The 18,309-nt window shown below is 36.0% G+C and overlaps 1 protein-coding gene across 1 annotated transcript in view; it reads right to left on the bottom strand.

Moving 5' to 3' along the window:
- LOC125231689 (frizzled-2) overlaps window positions 1–16,281 on the bottom strand; it is a 66,255-nt gene extending 49,974 nt beyond the window's left edge. The window contains exon 1 of the mRNA XM_048137213.1: window positions 16,263–16,281. The gene's annotated coding sequence lies outside the window, so the exon portion shown is untranslated. The remainder of the gene's footprint in view (window positions 1–16,262) is intronic.
- Window positions 16,282–18,309: the final 2,028 nt, after the last annotated feature.

The raw sequence follows: 18,309 nt of genomic DNA, 5'->3' as shown, positions 1-18,309 counted from the left end.
ATAAATATACAGTGTGGTAAATTGTTTGTACTTGTATTGTATAATGAAAATGAAAATGAAAATGAAAATGAAATATTTATTTTTCAAGTAGGCATATTACAATGCGCATATGAACGTCAAATAAAGCTACGCCGGCTCTAACCCTACGCCTCAGCCTCGAGAAGATTTCAGTCCCCCCTCAGTTGGGAGTTGGGAGTTGGTTATAGGTACATAATACATTTGTAACAAGTATTGAAGGGGTTGTTTTTGTGTAATTAATTAAAACAAACACATTCCCACGAATAAATAGTTAAAGAAATATAAACGAGTCAAAAATACCCCCATCCCAATAAAACCAGCAATTACTAGCTGTTTAAACAGCCACTAATCAAAATTAACTAAATATAACTAACTGGCCCGGAACTAATAAAGCGGAGTTGGTTTAATTGTTACCACGTTTACTTTTAACTGGGGTTTAACAAAGAGTTAAGTTGGATTAGAAAACATCTGGATGTAAATATAATGGAGTATTGATAACGTGTTGAGTTCACTACTTGGAGCATTACCTACATGAAATACCTAGGTCCACCGTGTAAATGAGAATTTTCTGCAAATAGGCTAGATCTTTTTCCAAGGCTATGTGCATAATTCTGCAAATATATCGCCTGCTTTAAATGCGAAAAAAAATCGCAACACACGAATGTGTTTATCAGCTAACGTAAGGAGGAAGAATTAAGAAATCCTACATACAGATTGTAAGGACGAAGTACTAAGAAAATCCTACATACAGATTAAAGGCCAATTCTAACGTACACATCAGGTATCTTTAGGACATCTTAAGGACATCATTCGGAAGTCATGCGTTTCTCACGAGCTCGTATTTAGTTATGATTGACCGGACTTAGCATATTGGGTAGGGCCAGCACTAGATAATAACGCACATGTTTGTTATTTTATGCTAAAGGAAAAAGATCGTTTTCTGGCATTCTAAAATTCCAAGCTAATTCGATTGTTTATTTATGGCTTATGGCCATCTGGCATGTAACATTTCCTTTCCTTTCGCCCGTATAACCTCGACAAACCCAGCAGTTTGGTCGGAGACCCTAATAGTGACTAATGCTCCACATAGCGCTATGGGTGACAGTACGTCATTGCGAAAGACACCGTATAGGGCCACGCGCGTGTCCTATCCTTATTCGATGAGTAGGGGCACCAGGCTACCAGTCAGAGATATTTTTTTTTAACTTTTTTTACAACATTCCGTGCTATTTCTCGTATCTGAGTAGGGGCATTCGGTTAGGTTAGCTATGAAGCAGATTAATACCGTATTGTATAATCATCCAATCAGCATCGAATATCTATATTGTGACTGCCAAAGCACAAAATATATCGTAATATAGCTTTGTTACCATAAAAGTAAATTTGTATTTCGGTGTATTTGGCGATTTGTCTCACACAGTGTATCCAATGATGACTGTAAAGATTTAACTTTACTTAAAAATATCTTGCTCATTTGAACCCTACCTACTCTGAAACAAAATTCAGAAATGCTCTTCATAGCTTCTTTTTTGTCGAATGCTTCTTGCAGCAAGAAGTACGTATTTGTGGTCCAATACCCTCAATACATTTGTAATGTTAGTGGTTAAATATCGACTTGTAAGATTTCATTACATGGCCACATATGAACTTGTAAAAAACGTCGGCTTCGAGAGACGAGGCTTTGAAATTGATCTGACACGCCCTAGTGTCTCCACAAAGTGACGACTTACATCGTGTAGATATGTACAAGCTACGTTTTCGATCTATGTTATGAAAAAAACTTTAGATGCGTGACTGAAATCTAATCAAACTAGTGATTGCTGGATGTGGCATTATTAACCGACTTTAAAAAAGGAGGAGGTTCTCAATTCGTCGGGATGTTTTTTTTAAATTGTATATTTGGGAATACAATAGTCTTCCTAAGCAGCTGTTGCTGGTCACCCTAGTGCCCGGCGCGCGCGCAACTGGTCCAAGGCTAGCCCACATTGTGCGCCAAATTACCCTTAACTCGATAACTGTGGCTAGAAACAAACACATGCTAACATTGCTAACTGGTCGTTTCGGATACGAAATTGTTTAGGTGTTAGTGTGAATTTGATTTTATTGTCATTTTGATATCAATGTACATTTAATTTAAATTTTCATAATTAGAAAGATAAAGTTTTACCAAAGTACCTGATTCGAATTGCATTTAGAGCAAAATTTTCTTCTATACAACTTCCATAAAGCACAAATACGTTACCTGTCCGTTTGAATCCCTACATTAACGTTTTTTTTCTAATTTTAAGCTTAAGAGAAGATTTTCTTGTAAAACATAACGTGAACATTTTTATAGATCCTATGTTTATGTCTACTTTATCCTTTTGAATTATGGCATTTTGTGTTAATCGTACGTGTGTGTGTGCAGTGCACGTAAGTACGCTACACTTTTCCCTGAACCCAAAGGTCATAATTATTAAGTATTATGGCAGGCATATCGACGAACTCATAAAAAATTATGCACCCATTACGTAACGCATCTAATCTCTGTAATTAATCTTAAGTGTGACCGTTGTCATTCTTATCGCCCAACCCTGCGACCAGACTAGGCCTGATCTATGATAAGAAACTAGTTGTATAGATTATGAAGTCATAGTAAAATTGGTTTAGCATAGAAGGGCTACATGGAGCGATGAAGGGTTGTTGCCGTTCCACTCGTTTACCAATTCAATACATTAATATTGTCTTCGGTTACCGCGATAGTTAGGTACTCATGAAATAAAACTATGGAAACGGATTAAATCGCGTATAATGAATTTACAATTCATTCCGACGTTTCGAACACTTTACAGCGTTCGTGGTCAACGGGTGACTGAGGAAAAATTACAATGTCGCGCGATTTAATCGGTTTTAATCCGTTTCCATAGTTTTATTTCATGAATCCAATATATTATTAGTTTGTTGATCCCCCAATACGAATAGTTCGAACTAAAAGCAATGAATCTCGTCATATTGTTCTAGCTCTCAACTCAACAGAACCTACGATCTCAATTGCTTAAGTCTAATATCTAAATAATGCTTTTCAGCATTATTTCAATACATATATTGCTGCAATAATGTTATGAAACTACTACTAGTAGGTACATATAATACTTAGGTCAACTTGGTCAAATTATCCTGCCCGCTGTCAGCGGACCTAGAAATTTCTTACACCGTCTTAACCCGTTCGGAGGCGGTATAGTAGGTAAAGACTTTTAAAACAAACTCAGTTGCCAAGTTCGATGAAGCCTAGACTCAACAAAAATCTCGGATCACCATATACCGGTTACTGGTAGTCTCCAAACCTCGACTCCCCACTAGCACAACAGCCCTGTGGTTTCCTCGCGGTATCAACACCCGCGCACACGGGTATACGGTTACCGTATGTGACACCGGATTTTTTAAGCGTGTTACATACTTACATGTCTCGCGCCTTTATTGAGGTAACCGTATACTATCAATTTGAGGTTATGAGAGATCCGAAATCACTTGACCGTAACGCGGGTTGTGTTACGGAGTAAAATTCGATATTTATGTTTGTGGGGGAAGATTTTTCTTGAGACAATCGACAGTCGTCCAAATGTTTTTTTTTTATTTTTATTATATTGCTAGTTTTGGGCTCAGAGAGGTAGGTATATCAAACATAAAATATATTCTTTGTCTACTTTTGACGTGATAATACAATATGTATATGCTCGATCATATTTCTAATACAAAAGATTTACTATAAAACTCATAATCATAATATACATCAGAATTAAGCTAAATAGATTTAACTGTATAGAATTTATACATACTGTCCATACTGAAATCAATACATATAATAAATGTATTTAAATATTCGAATTCTTAGGTTACAACAAAAACCAGGTCACATCAATAAAAATCCTTATCAGCCAGATGACATTTATGTTTAAAAAGCACATACATTACATATTTATGTGTCACCCATCGCCTCTACGCTTAAATCATAGACCATGGTATGCTGATTCAATATTCATAGATCTCAATCAAGCCTACAGTTACAACATGTCCTCAATATCACTCAAAGTATGTCAACATTAACACATACTAACGTGGCGCCAAATCAAAACAGGACACCCACATCGATTTAGTAACAAAAGATGCAACAAGCTGAAACAAAACATCGAATTTGGACCTAGTACACTTGTCATTCTATTCTTGAAAATCCAGTATGAGGAAACTCAAGATACGTAGCAATTATGAGTATTCCTAGCTCATAGTTACGCTGGTTGCTGAGGCCAAGACTATTGATTGGCTAGGGAATATCGGACCACGCACGTTCGTATTTGGAATTGACATTCCCGATCAAAACAAAAGAGATGCGAATCTGAACTGCACGCATTCTATTTTCAGTTCTATCTGCCATTCCTTTAGTCAAAATTTGCTTGACATTCAGTACAGGTTTTAAGGCATTTCAGTTTTTGAGTCATCGTGTTGCATTCCAACAGATCGCCTTGCTAATGCAATCGACTCCCGCGCATTGCATTTGTTGAAGGTTACAAAAGTTCGTTAAATACGACCAGTCTTCTTTGATCACTGATTATGAATAGTTGATACGAATGGTAGGGTCATGATATACTGTGCCAACTGTCCTCAGATAGGTATTAGGGTAGTCACAGCGATAATTGTGTTGGTAAACATCTTAATATGTCCGTGTTGAAATGTCAGTGTGTCGAATGCCGTTAATGCGTTAATTTGTATTACCCTTTATAATATTCATAATGTTAATGATTAAGACATTACAGATTATAATCATTAAAATTATTATTTCTTTAGGCAGTGTATTTAGTACTATAGTGACAGCGATGTGTTAAGAAGTGGTTAAGAACATAACAAAATTTGGTAGACGTTTCAAATAACTTTTGAGCAGTGTTATCAAAACCGTTTTCAAACTTAGCTTGGGCTAAGTCTATTTACCTAAGTCACCCTGTGTTTTCATATTATCCGATCCGATATCTGAGGTCGGACCGATATTCCTTATATTTACGCCATCATCTTTGAGTTGTTTCCTTTGAAATTCTTCCTACATCCGATATCGGATCGGATAATGTGAAAACGCACTAAGTCGTATTTCAGCTCATTCAGTCTACAACACCAACAAGAGCTAAAAACGAGCTGCTCTAATTCGATACGCCTTTAAATATCATAAATACAAACAAATAACTCAATATTAATTGCAAATGGCCGCCATAAAGATAAAAACCTTGACATAACATTCCGTTTAGCATACAAGTTTATGATTAACAAGATTTATGAATGCAGATATTCATGTGAATATTGTGGCGAAGGAAAAGGAATGGACAAATTAAATTATTGAACGAGGTAAACGCGGGGATTATTAAATTTAGTTGTATTATAAATTATGTTTTGTATTGGTTTGCTTATGCGGTGGTTGCGGTGCGTTAGCGATTTGAAAGAGTTAACTGATTTTTATGTTTTATCATGAAGACTAAATACGGTAAAAAAGCATACTGTCCACCATACTTGCAACACTGGTATGTTGTAGATGGAATGAAAATTCAACAAATCATTTTTGTAAACATACCCTTAAAATGTCTTAAATAAAAATCCCATCTTGAGCCTCCTTGAGTTTGAGATATTTTTAATGTCATAAGTTTGGTCGAAAGAAACCATGTATATGAGTCAGTAGATATAGTGACATTTGGCTTGACAGATGTAAACTGCATTTAAATGCAAATGAACTTGTAAGTATGGTCATCCTTGATATTTACGTGTTCATGTTAAAACAATAAATTAATATTGTTAGTACTTTGTACATGTACGATGTAATTTATAGGCTATAGCTACACAAGTAGAAGTAAGGTCAATAAGATCTGCTCCTACACGTCTTTATTTACTTACGTACATATGTATACATAAGAAGTAACTATTATGTACCTTTGCACTATTTTTAAATAGGTAAAACTAGGAATAGCTTGTAAAAGAACGTTTGTGCTTGGCGCTGTGAGTGGCGCTACACAGTAAACTTTTAGCTTTAAGCTTGGTAGACAAACAGGAAGCATACGTAGTAAATCTGTAGGCTTCAAATAAATTTATCTGTAACAGCCCAAAATCTGCATTTTTAAGTGTCCAAACCCGCACTGTAAACAGCCTCCGCCAGCAGGAGACCCGATAGTAATCGATACCGCGGTGCTAACGACTCCACGACGATGATCGTTTCTTTTTGTGCGCCCACGCAAGGCCTACCGCGAATGAAGAAAACCGAAACTTTATTTATTTTACTAGTCAACTTTAGTATACTTTTTATTACGGGCTCCTAACTATATTTTAATATTGATATCGAAATTATGTAGTTGTTTAACAATTATTTCGACTATTTAATAACTTTCCGCCACGTACGGCGAAGAGGAAATGAAAAGACATAAACGCGCTATGATTTCAGGACTATGCTCGCGTTGATGTCGTTTACGTACGATTACTTATTTTATGCATTGAGCTACTTTTTATAATGATTTAGGTTTTATATGAGAAATATAATTTAAAACTGTAATAAATTACACATATGAAAGTAAAAGATCGAACCATCGTAATCTGCAATCGCGGCCACAGTTCACAGTTGCCCAGAAAAATAGACAAAAATAATGCAAGGTTAACTTAGTAAATTTCGTCACCTAAATTCAATTCGAAAACTCACTAATTAAATATCACGATTGTCTAAAATACTAATAAATCGTTCTTTCTGTCATTCTTGTTCGAGCGATAGACGGAAAAATCGATATAAGTACAATAGGACGAAGTGGTTCGCGGTAGAACCCTTGGTAGCGATGGACCCGATTGCGTTGACTTCACACCTACAGATATGTGGATGGTTTTAGGAATGCGATTTGGTTTTCTTGCGTAGATGTTTGCGGCATGAAGAAAAACGTATTAGATATCTAAATACCTCCTCGCATACCAAACAAAATCTAGTTATCTAGTTGCATGACTACAAATATGCAAGCGCGGATCCAGCTTCGTGCCCAGGGGGGGGTCACGTGGTAAAGGCCCGGGGCCCCAGGGGGGGGTCACGTGGTCTATTTGTATGGCCAACTTAGGCTCCAGGGGGTCATGACCCCCATGACCCCCCCCCCCTGGATCCGCGCATGCAAATATGATGTACGTAAATACAATGAAGTCACATCTATTTAATGGGACTGGATACTGAGAAAATGATAAAGTTCAATACACAGTAATCACAGTATAATTATTACACACACGAGCACGAGTACCTGAGCATTTCTTTTTTTCTTTGCCACTTTTATGAAGTCTGATATTTTTGAAAAAAAAATGCTATTTCTACTCAGAATTACTAGCCTTTTCAATCCTAGTAGTAAAAAAAATTGTCCCATACGATTTTTTCTTATTTTGTTACCATTTTCTGTACATTTTGTATGGGGTAACAAAAGAGGAAAGTAACAAAAATGTATGGAAATTCTGGGACACTTTTTGTCTCCCAGTGAGATTGAAAGTACTCGTGATTCTGAGTACAATTGACCTAAAATTCCCTAAAACAAAAAAAAAATATTGGCAAAAAATAAGCGCGTTACAAAACACGGAGAAACTAAAAAGCCAAAAATAATAAACCTTTCAATTCAGATTTCTTATCGTATTGCAATAAGCTAAACATCCAAATTATAAACAAATCAATTATTTTTGTAGTCGGTACCAGATCTATTCGTCGCCTTGCTATTGCCTGTTTGCCCCACCCAACCATACACAGGCTGGTACCGACTCCAAAAATAATTGATTTGTTTATAATTTGGATGTTTAGCTTATTGCAATACGATAAGAAATCTGAATTGAAAGGTTTATTATTTTTGGCTTTTTAGTTTCTCCGTGTTTTGTAACGCGCTTATTTTTGAAGGCGGTTTTATTTTTTGTTAAAAAGTTTATTTATTTGTTGATTTTTAGTGGTTCCTAGTGATATTATATGTATCAGTCCGAATACATGTACAGTAGTGAAAGAATTATCCTTTAACTCCTAACCATTGAGGAGTTGACCTTCCATCATCAGCTCAGCCACATAAAATTATTACCATCAGACGTAAATACTGGTGTACCTTTGAAAAATAGACTAAAAACATTACATGTGCCTATAACATTTGAAGAGTTCCCTCGATTTCTCCAGGATCCCATCATCAGACCCTGACTTGGTGCCAATGGGACCATCTCGGTGTTATACCGGTTCGATCAAAAAAAAAATTTTGAAAATCGGTCCACGATTCTCGGAGATATCGAGTAACATACATACAAAAAAAAAATAAAAAAAAAAAAAAAAAAAAAAACATTCAGTCGAATTGAGAACCTCCTCCTTTTTTGAAGTCGGTTAAAAAAAAAAGAAATGCTCACCTACACTTTTTTTCGAAGCGATATCATAATTAAACTACTTAACTACTTCAGTTCTTGACTACATACATAGTAACTTTCTTTAGAATATTTCTACAGACCCAGACCAGAAAATAAATACCCAATTCACTGATAAATCTCGCTAGACCTATTACAAGCTTTCACCTCTAAAAAGCTCAGCTATTTAATTACAGTATTGGAAGAAAGCGTCTGACAGACTGACACCCTTATTTAATCAACCTGCCTCAGTCTGTTGCCTTCCTTACATACCTACCAATCTATCTACCACTCTTCCATTTATAAAACGACGTAACTGCCTAGATTTTTCATTAATTCTAAGACTTTTCGTGTTTGAAGACCTTTGTTCTAGGACATTCCATAAAGGCTGGATTTAATTAGATTCGCGTCAACTTTTTCGAGCGAACGCTTGAATTTAATTACTGGAGATATTGAACTTATTCTGATCTGTTAGACACCTAAATCTTTTGGTAAATCAAACACCTTAATTAATTGTCTGAATCGAAGCTGTTAAAATTATACATACTTGATTATTTTATCTCCTAGAGAAGACTCTAGATCGTATCACTAATTTATTCTTTATTTTATGTCTTAGTCCAAGTCTCTCTACAGTATTAAATTCAGATAAGTCTGCAGTGTCTGCACTACCAGCCTAGCCAAAAGCTCAAAGTGACAATCTTTCATGGCACGTGAATGGCAATCGAAAAGCACCTGACTGTGTCGCGCCAATAGGTACAATCGAGTTCACAAATACCTTTACAAACCAACATTTCAAATATGTCGGGTTCGAATCCCGGTAAGGGCATTTATTTGTGTGATGAGCACAGATATTTGTTCCTGAGTCATGGATGTTTTCTATGTATATAAGTATTTGTATATTATGTATATCGTTGTCTGAGTACCTGCAACACAAGCCATGTTGAGCTTACCGTGGGGCTCAGTCAATCTGTGTAAGAATGTCCTATAATATTTATTTATTTATTTATGTATATGTATGCACGACCTTATTGTCATTTGTCATAGAGATGAGTAAATGTATTTTTGGCATGTTGGCTTGTAAAGATGTTTGTGAACTCGACCGTACCTGGCAAAAGTGGCAAAGCAATAAAGAGAGCTAAGTTAGCGATTGTGACGTTGCCTAGGTACCCATATTAGCATCCATATTGGTTACTTAATTAAATATCATCATGTGATTATGATAAAGTAACAAATTAGCGATCAACGACCGCGAGTGAACGTCCGATTTATCGCATGCAAATTCACACCTCAGCAGAGTCAATCGAGTCCGGTATAAAGTCGCGGACACACAGTCACATCAGACTTTACACCTGACACTTAGGTATAGATCTACACCCTTTGCAATTTTTGTATCTGAACAAAACCCAGCCATAATTGGCACTTTCTAAATATCTGGTGAGATTGTAGCCAAATGGTTTAGGTATCTGTTTCAAAACTAAGAATTTATACACAAGTAGGTATATACATAGATTTGAAATGTATTAGGTACTTCATAGCCATGTTTTAATCAAAATAAAGTGCATGCCGTTTAAAATAAACAAGCATTTTTTTATTATTCATATGCCAACAACTTTGGTTATGAGTGAAACTGTTAGCATCAGATATGCTTTAAATTTAGTAGGTAAGTTAATTTCTTGCCAGTTCGGTTTTTTTGGAGTTCACGGCTTTTTAACCGACTTCAAAAAAGGAGGAGGTTCTCAATTCGACTGAATGTTTTTTTTTTTTTTTTTTGAGAAGCTACTCTCTATAGTCATAGTTGAAACTAAAGTTGAACCTAGTCCTAGTATACTCGTGTATACAGTCTCTACAATCGAGTCGATTGCTCGTCAATCGATAGTCGGCTAACGAACGGTATCGGCCGTCCATCGTAGATGGCGGCGGCTAGATTAAGGAGCTCCTGTATGTTTGTACGAATGTACAGTCGAGTTCACAAATATCTTTACTTTACAGTCATACCAACATTCCAAATGTACACCTGTTTTTAGGGTTCCGCCTATTTATAGGGTACCCTTATAGTTTCGCCATGTCTGTCTGTCCGTCCGTCCGTCCGTCCGTCCGTCCGTCCATCCGCGGATAATCTCAGTAACCGTAAGCACTAGAAAGCTGAAATTTGGTACCAATATCGCCAACAAAGTGCAAAAATAAAAAATGGAAAAAAATGTTTTATTAGGGTACCCCCCCTACATGTAAAGTGGGGGCTGATATTTTTTTTCATTCTAACCCCAACGTGTGATATATTGTTGGATAGGTATTTAAAAATGAATACGGGTTTACTAAGATCGTTTTTTGATAATATTAATATTTTCGGAAATAATCGCTCCTAAAGGAAAAAAAGTGCGTCGCAATAACCCCCTCCTACTTTTGAACCATAAGTTTAAAAAATATGAAAAAAAATCACAAAAGTGGAACTTTATAAAGACTTTCTACGAAAATTGTTTTGAACTTGATAGGTTCAGTAGTTTTTGAGGAAAATACGGAAAACTACGGAACCCTACACTGAGCGTGGCCCGACACGCTCTTGGCCGGTTTTTTTAATTTTCGTTGTACCTATATGGTTGTACATACGTATTGAAGGACCTTTACTAGGATCATACCGGGTTTTGTTTATGCTTATCCAATATATTTTTTTTTATTGGGGACACCCACGGGACACCTTACATAGATCAACTTAGCCCCAAACTAAGCAAAGCTTGTACTATAGGTATAGGTGCTAAGCGACGATATACATACGTATATATATAAATACATACTTATATACATAGACAACATCCATGACTCAGGAACTAATATCTGTGCTCATCGCACAAATAAATGCCCTTACCGGGATTCGAACCCAGGACCGCGGCTTAGCAGGCGGGGTCACTACCGACTGAGCCAGACCGATCGTCTTTGTGTTATTACAATATTATATCAACCAATATTAGTTACTCTTCAGATCTTAATGCCTTAACGCGTAGGTACATTTATATAGTTTTTAAACGATTTAATTTATTTTAACTGTTGGTTTTATCAATAAAACCCTATCGAGTATCGCTGCATGACGCGGACGCGGCAGCATGTCTCGTAAATAGCATTGGCCATTATAATATTGAAATTTTAACCATACATTTGCTATTCATTCTCTTTTACATATTTATAGCTTACTCGGAGATATGGCAAATAATAACTGTTCACTTCACCTACGGCTATTAAAAATAATGGAGCGACCTTTGGGTTTATAAATATCAATTTTAGATGTAACTATAAAACTTTATCCGTGTATCATATCTATTGATTTTAGCGAGCCGAGAGGTATTAAATAAGAAGTTGTTTTTAAGTACTTTAATAATTCCAAGCATTAAATATGTTAAATTAACTTATAAAGGTAGGTGTTGGCTGGAAACTAAAAATATCGGTTAAGGACTTAGTACTCGTATGAGAAAAAGGCGACCATAATAAATATTTAATATAAAAAATGCACCTTTGATTTGTTATCGGGTTACCAATGTTCAACTATTCCATTTCCATTTCATATTGATAAGTAGCTCAAGTACTTCTCGAGATATTTGAGCGGATCAACTTTTTGACCAACAGTTTTGAGTGTCTTTGGCGTTACTCAAAATAAGTACCAAGAAATTGAACTTCTAATGATCAAAGTTTCAGTTTATTGGATTGAACAGTTAGGACCTTGAATGTTAAACACACTCCACAAGGTGAAAAGCAAAATAAAATGGCAACAAAGTAAAAAATCGGCGGTCAGATTTGAGTCAAAATGTTGATTCGTTTATTTAGTAATGTCATAATGTGAGAGACACACGGACGGAGTCGCACCTTAAGTGTTCCTTTTGTACCTTTTTGGTACCTACAGGAACGTATACAGATTTTTTTTCTGTCCGTGTATTCTGTCATATCTACCTATGTAGTATATTGAACCGTCCCACGCAGGCATGTCATCAATAATGCGAGCGCGTATTGAATCGCATTATCCTCTACATGTATTTATTTGCCCATGATTTGGGCGCACGTGATCTGACTGCGGACCCTAAACGCCAATCCATTGCCTTTGAATTTACAAGCAAGTTGTTGATATTGGCGTTCAAATGGACACTGTGGAGAACAGTACTGTAATAATGACTACTTGATTTACGTTTAAATTTTCCATTATTTCGGTACGTAGGTGATATACCCTACTGATATATGAGTATTTACTAGGGATGGTTTCTTTTCTATTGTTTTGACCTATACAGGTACAGCTCCAAGAGTGGTACAGAAACTTGAGTAGTTTGGGAATACTGGCGTGTTTATACGTAATGTACCTACAAGTATTGATAACATTTTGGTGCAATGAAAAAAATAGTACATAATTGAAATAGCTAGTTTTAAGAAAAAGTAGTTTTTAACATGCGGACGGTGTCTAAGAGACATCTATTTATTTTTGACATTTTTGGGATTGGTTTCATAGTAATAGTGGCTATGCTAGCAAATGGCCAATCATCAGAACAGAGCAAAGTAATCTGTAGAATATGAAGGGAAGCATATCCGCATAAACATGACATCTAATAATAGACGGATATTGAAGACACTTAGTTACATTTGCATACTGTACCTTGGCGCCTATAAGCTGCTAATAATGCACGGACGGCTCGGCTGACAAGCAGGATGTCGATTTACTAATCGGTTGGAGGAAAAATTTATATTCATCGAGTGACATCAGCACTCGATCCGTGTGTGGTATCGATATCGATACATTACGATAACTTTGAGTTAGATCTTTTTGAAATATGTAGTATATTTAGGCTTTTTAATCATTAAAAAATACAGTAAACCCATATTAATAGTCGTATATACTCGCTCAAATGATTTTAGTACGGAGACAAAGAATAATGAAATAAATAAATAATTATTTTTTTTTGCGATTGCTGCCGCGTGATACCTTAGTTGTAATATTGTAAAAAGAAATGCTACATAGTTTCAGTTCTTATATATCTAAAGGAAAGTCAATTGAAATCATTCTAATACAATCAAAGATTTTATGACTCTGCCATTGTGTCTATCTTTTTCAGCGACCGAGATAAACGTTCCACTTTTAATTGTTATGAGGTAACTAAGTTAAGTGGCACAAAAAAGCATATTCCTTGACCGTACTAGCGGGTATAATAGAGCGAAGATTTCACGGTATTCAACGCATGGTTACACGCGTAATCGAGCGGTACCGGCGCACGCGCCGTGCCGGCTTCGGATCATCTCGAGATAATTGGCCACAGACTTATTTGTGTGGCGTTTTCAAATAGTTACAATATGTTTGTTGTTATACGTCTTTTTTGACCGTTCTTATTCCTTAATAGTACTACTTGCAGGTATAATGGGGCGATGCAAAGATCTCACGGTATTCAACACAATGGTTACGCGTGTAATCGAGCGGGACCGGCGCGCGCCGATTTCAGATCCGTCTGGGGATGATGCGGATAATTGGCCAAAGACATATTTGTATGGCGTTTTCATAAACTTACAATAGGTAGGTACTTATATCTATATATAACTACGTCCTCTTTGACCGAACTACTTGCACATACACAATAGGCTGATGCAAAGATTTCACGGTATTCACGGTTTCACGGTTTCAGGAACCGTTGTTCCTGATGAGCAGTCTCGGGATGAGTCTGATAATTTGTTATCAATCTTTTTTTTTTTCACTTATCCTACAGTTACAGTCAGTTACAATCCTAGAGATCTATAGAGGCCTGATACGACTCTAGAGTAAATATCAAATTTTAAAAGCGTATTTCTACATTTCACTTCAAATATTCAGACAATTACGCAAATGAGCCCAAAGACGGCATCTCCAACGGCTTGAATATTCTCCAAAGCCTTAAAATTATTGTTTACAATACCCGTCCCCGTAATTAGACCTCCTTAAGGCTAGACAATCCCCTCATTAATAAATCTAATTAACGATGGTAATTTTAATTTCGATAACTGCAGCGGGCCACGGGGCCACAAATTACGCCCGGGATAATTTACGCCGCCATTACGCCGCCGGTTGACACCGGCTGGCCTCATTATACCCGGCCCGGATAAAAAATATAATGTCAGATAGTTTAAATGTGTAGAAATTTAGTAGAACGTCCCACTTTGTCGGTTACCACATGGACGACGTTGACGACGATGATATTTGCTGGTATCTTTAGACGAGTAATTGGCCAAAATGTCCGGAGTTTTTTTTTCAAATTTATAAATGAGCTTACTCTTGGCCACAGACTAGCCAAAGGCCAAATACGTGGCCTACGATGAAGTGGGCTCGCCAAGAAGATGCCTGCTCAGTGGCACGTTTTGGTGTAAAATGACACAAATAAAAGAGTGTAATATTATAAAATCTTACAAAATACATTTTTTGGGTCGAAAATTGAAGTGTCTTTCATTTAATAATCCTTGTTGGTCTCTATATTACGTACTCTATACTATATGCTATAGATAGTTTGGTGATCCACGGTCTACGTAATACATTAAACACTCGAGGTAATTAAGAAATCGACCCTGATATATAATACAAGATATAAAGGCTCAAAAAAAAATATACACCTAATTAAAAATAATACATGAAAGGTCGCTTAATGAAGACATATATCTTTAAGGATTTTACATAACACAACATGAAAGGATCCTGTGGGAAGCTAATATACCTGTTAAACATTCTAATATATCAGTTAATGAATATTAATCTGCGTGGGTAGATCTTGATACGTCTGTTGCTTCATTTGAAGTTAAGCTTCGTTTCAAAATATTAACATGGTGTAAAATCTGAATTTCACCAAATAAATAAAATTAAATTCCTTATAAATTAAAATAACGAACATTAACATGCCCGCAAATCGTCCCAATTCACAATTGGCTGATAATTTACCGGTAACACTGATCCCATTACCGGTAATTGTAACCGGGTCTCGGTAAATCATTGGTAATTACCGGTTACCGGCTCGTTGCCGAATTAGCGGTGCTTCAGTGCGGTTTGCATATGTCCGCTGGGATTTAATAGGTTGGATATATAAAGATTTAATTTAATGTTGTGTTTATGGATATTATGAAACCCTTTTAGTGTTAAAGAACCTGTTTATGTTTAACTTAGCACTGCACTGATCATCAACCATCTACTAACGATATGCTGCGTTCGTGGCCCACAAAGTGGTCTCGCCGGAAGATCAGCGCTGACCCCTGGGTCAGCATCTATGCTGAGGCGGGACCATATCGTGGTAAACCCGTCATACATTTTTTAATATTAATTGTAAAATTGTATATAATACTTATGTAGATTATTATGTGTTTACCATGAATAAACTATTGAATCAGAATCTTGAATATGGTAACATAGAACATTTACTTGGCACTGGCAGGCCGCGTAGACCATATCGTAGTCATCTCTCTTTATCAATTATTGAAATGACATCACTCTTCAGTACCTACTAGTGCGGCTAAAACAGAGATACCTGCGCTACGGAGTGTAAAAGATTAATCCCCTTATTCGTAAACGTACTCTTAAGTTATCAAGCCGATAAACGTCGTTTGTCCGTTTCTATCACATCAATACGTCGGAAAGGGACAAACGAACTTTATCGGCTTGATAACTTTAGAGTACGTTTATGAATAAGGGGGTTAGCCTATTGTCTTTGCAGCCAGAGCAGAGTAAGTACCTAAAGACTGCAAAGTTATCATGGACAAACTGGAGCACGAGACCTAAAATTGTATAGGTACACAAACTCCCACGAAAATGATCCTATAGGTAATTAAGTGGTTCGTGAACAAAGTCTCGTACGAAGCAAGAAAATATTTTGTGTAAAATTACTTACATTCTGATTTACTGCGTGAAAAGAAACAGCTGCGCTATCTGAAACAACACAAAATATGTGATAATTATTATGCCTTAATTTGCAATATTTTCGCGAAAATAAACATATTCAGTGTAAATTTATTTTTTATAATTTCGAGTGCAATAAAACCGACATAAATTACTTTTTCAGTACAGATGGCGTTTTTTTTACGCACTAGTGCGAGAAGTGTCGAAACTTCGGAGGTCTATCTGTACTGAAAAACGTCGTTCAATACACGTGCGAAAAGGAAATTCGTAACTCGTGTCGATTTAAAACACTCCCTTCGGTCGTGTTTTAATTTATCGCCACTCGTTTCGAACTTCCTCTTTTTCGCACTTGTATCGAAATGTACTATTTCACAATGAATAAAGGATGTGTTTTCGTAATGAATAACTATTTTCAGGGTGAATTGAATATACATAGTACAATTTACTAAGAGCCCAACTCCATTAAATTCGCGTAAAACAAATTGGGTAAGTATTCCATACAGTTTGATGACAGTTTGGTTATGGGAAAACTTTATTTTTTTAATTGAGTCCCATAGTAAAATGTGCACAGTATGACCTATATACTCAAGCCCCCATGTATAAAATTTCGGTAAACTAAACTAAAAGTTAACCTACTTGTGGCAAGGACTCGTGGAACTTTTGTGTCTTTGCAATAAAAGATTTATGTAACATTGTAGGCAGCGGGTAGAAGAATCACCTAGATTATACTAGGGGGCAAAAATTTGCATATCGAAATACCTACAAAGGGTGATAGCAACTTAGTAACTATGTCAGAATTGCGTAGGGTACCTAATCTGGGGTCAGAATTGTGTAGGGCACTTTGGCGCCAACTCGTATCAGAGTTCAAGTTAGGTCAGTGAGCCATTGGACTAACGTACGTCAGTATCGAACTAATAGGAATTAAAATTACCTTATTTTATTTTATACTCCTTATAGTTCAGATACGAGTATATACTTGAAACTGTGTATGTAATGATCGCCTTTATGCCATAAACATTTATTTTTCTGAATTACAATTTCTTTATTAAAACGATGATGTATATTATTATTTTGATGTATAATATTAATCACCTTAATTTTTTTTATAATCACCCCTAACGCTTCGAAAAAAGAAGTTATTTTAACTCATACAGGAGATGAACCTATATTATCCTATTGTGTTAAACTACTATGATAATAGTTTTTTTTTGCATATTGATAATAGTTATTTTATAATAAGAAATCATTAATTGAATCGAGGAATTAATTAAATTGAAGCGGTAAAGTGAATTCTGATAAATTCTAATGAATGGTAATGCCTATCTACACCATTACTGCACGTTTATTGAATTTTATAGTCTGATAACGGATAAAGTGTTCATTGTATTTAATAATAAAATGAGTGCTCATGAGATTAATTATTATGTGCAGAATTATTTTTATGAGACTACATGTTCGCGTAATAATTATCGGGTGTTTTATCTATAGGTATTATTATAATGTCATGTCTAACATAGGGACTTAAATAATTCTGACTTTAGTAAGGTACAGCGGGTTAAATCTCGACTGGGGGGCAATTGTAACTAATCAATTTTTTCCATTAATACACTAATATGATGTTGAGTTTTACATGTTTGACGACCGGTCTGGCTCAGTCGGTAGTGACCCTGTCTGCTAAGCCGCGGTCCTGGGTTCGAATCCCGGTAAGGGCATTTATTTGTGTGATGAGCACAGATATTTGTTCCTGAGTCATGGATGTTTTCTATGTATATAAGTATGTATTTATCTATTTAAGTATGTATATCGTCGCTTAACACCCATAGTACAAGCTTTGCTTACTTTGGGGCTAAGTTGATCTGTGTAAGGTGTCCCCAATATTTATTTATTTATTTATGTATCCACTGAACACGCCTACCATATACTATTTAACAATGCAAACATTGTAAAACATGGAACAAATGGACCAGTTACATTTGCCCCCCGACGAAATTTGCCCCGCTTACTAGGGCTTGCAATATCGGACGATTTTCAATTCCGGA

The sequence above is a fragment of the Leguminivora glycinivorella genome, chromosome 12 (assembly GCF_023078275.1).
Source record: "Leguminivora glycinivorella isolate SPB_JAAS2020 chromosome 12, LegGlyc_1.1, whole genome shotgun sequence".
Taxonomy (NCBI): domain Eukaryota; kingdom Metazoa; phylum Arthropoda; class Insecta; order Lepidoptera; family Tortricidae; genus Leguminivora; species Leguminivora glycinivorella.
Note: the sequence above shows the minus strand (reverse complement) of the source record. Positions and strands in the feature narration are given on the sequence as shown.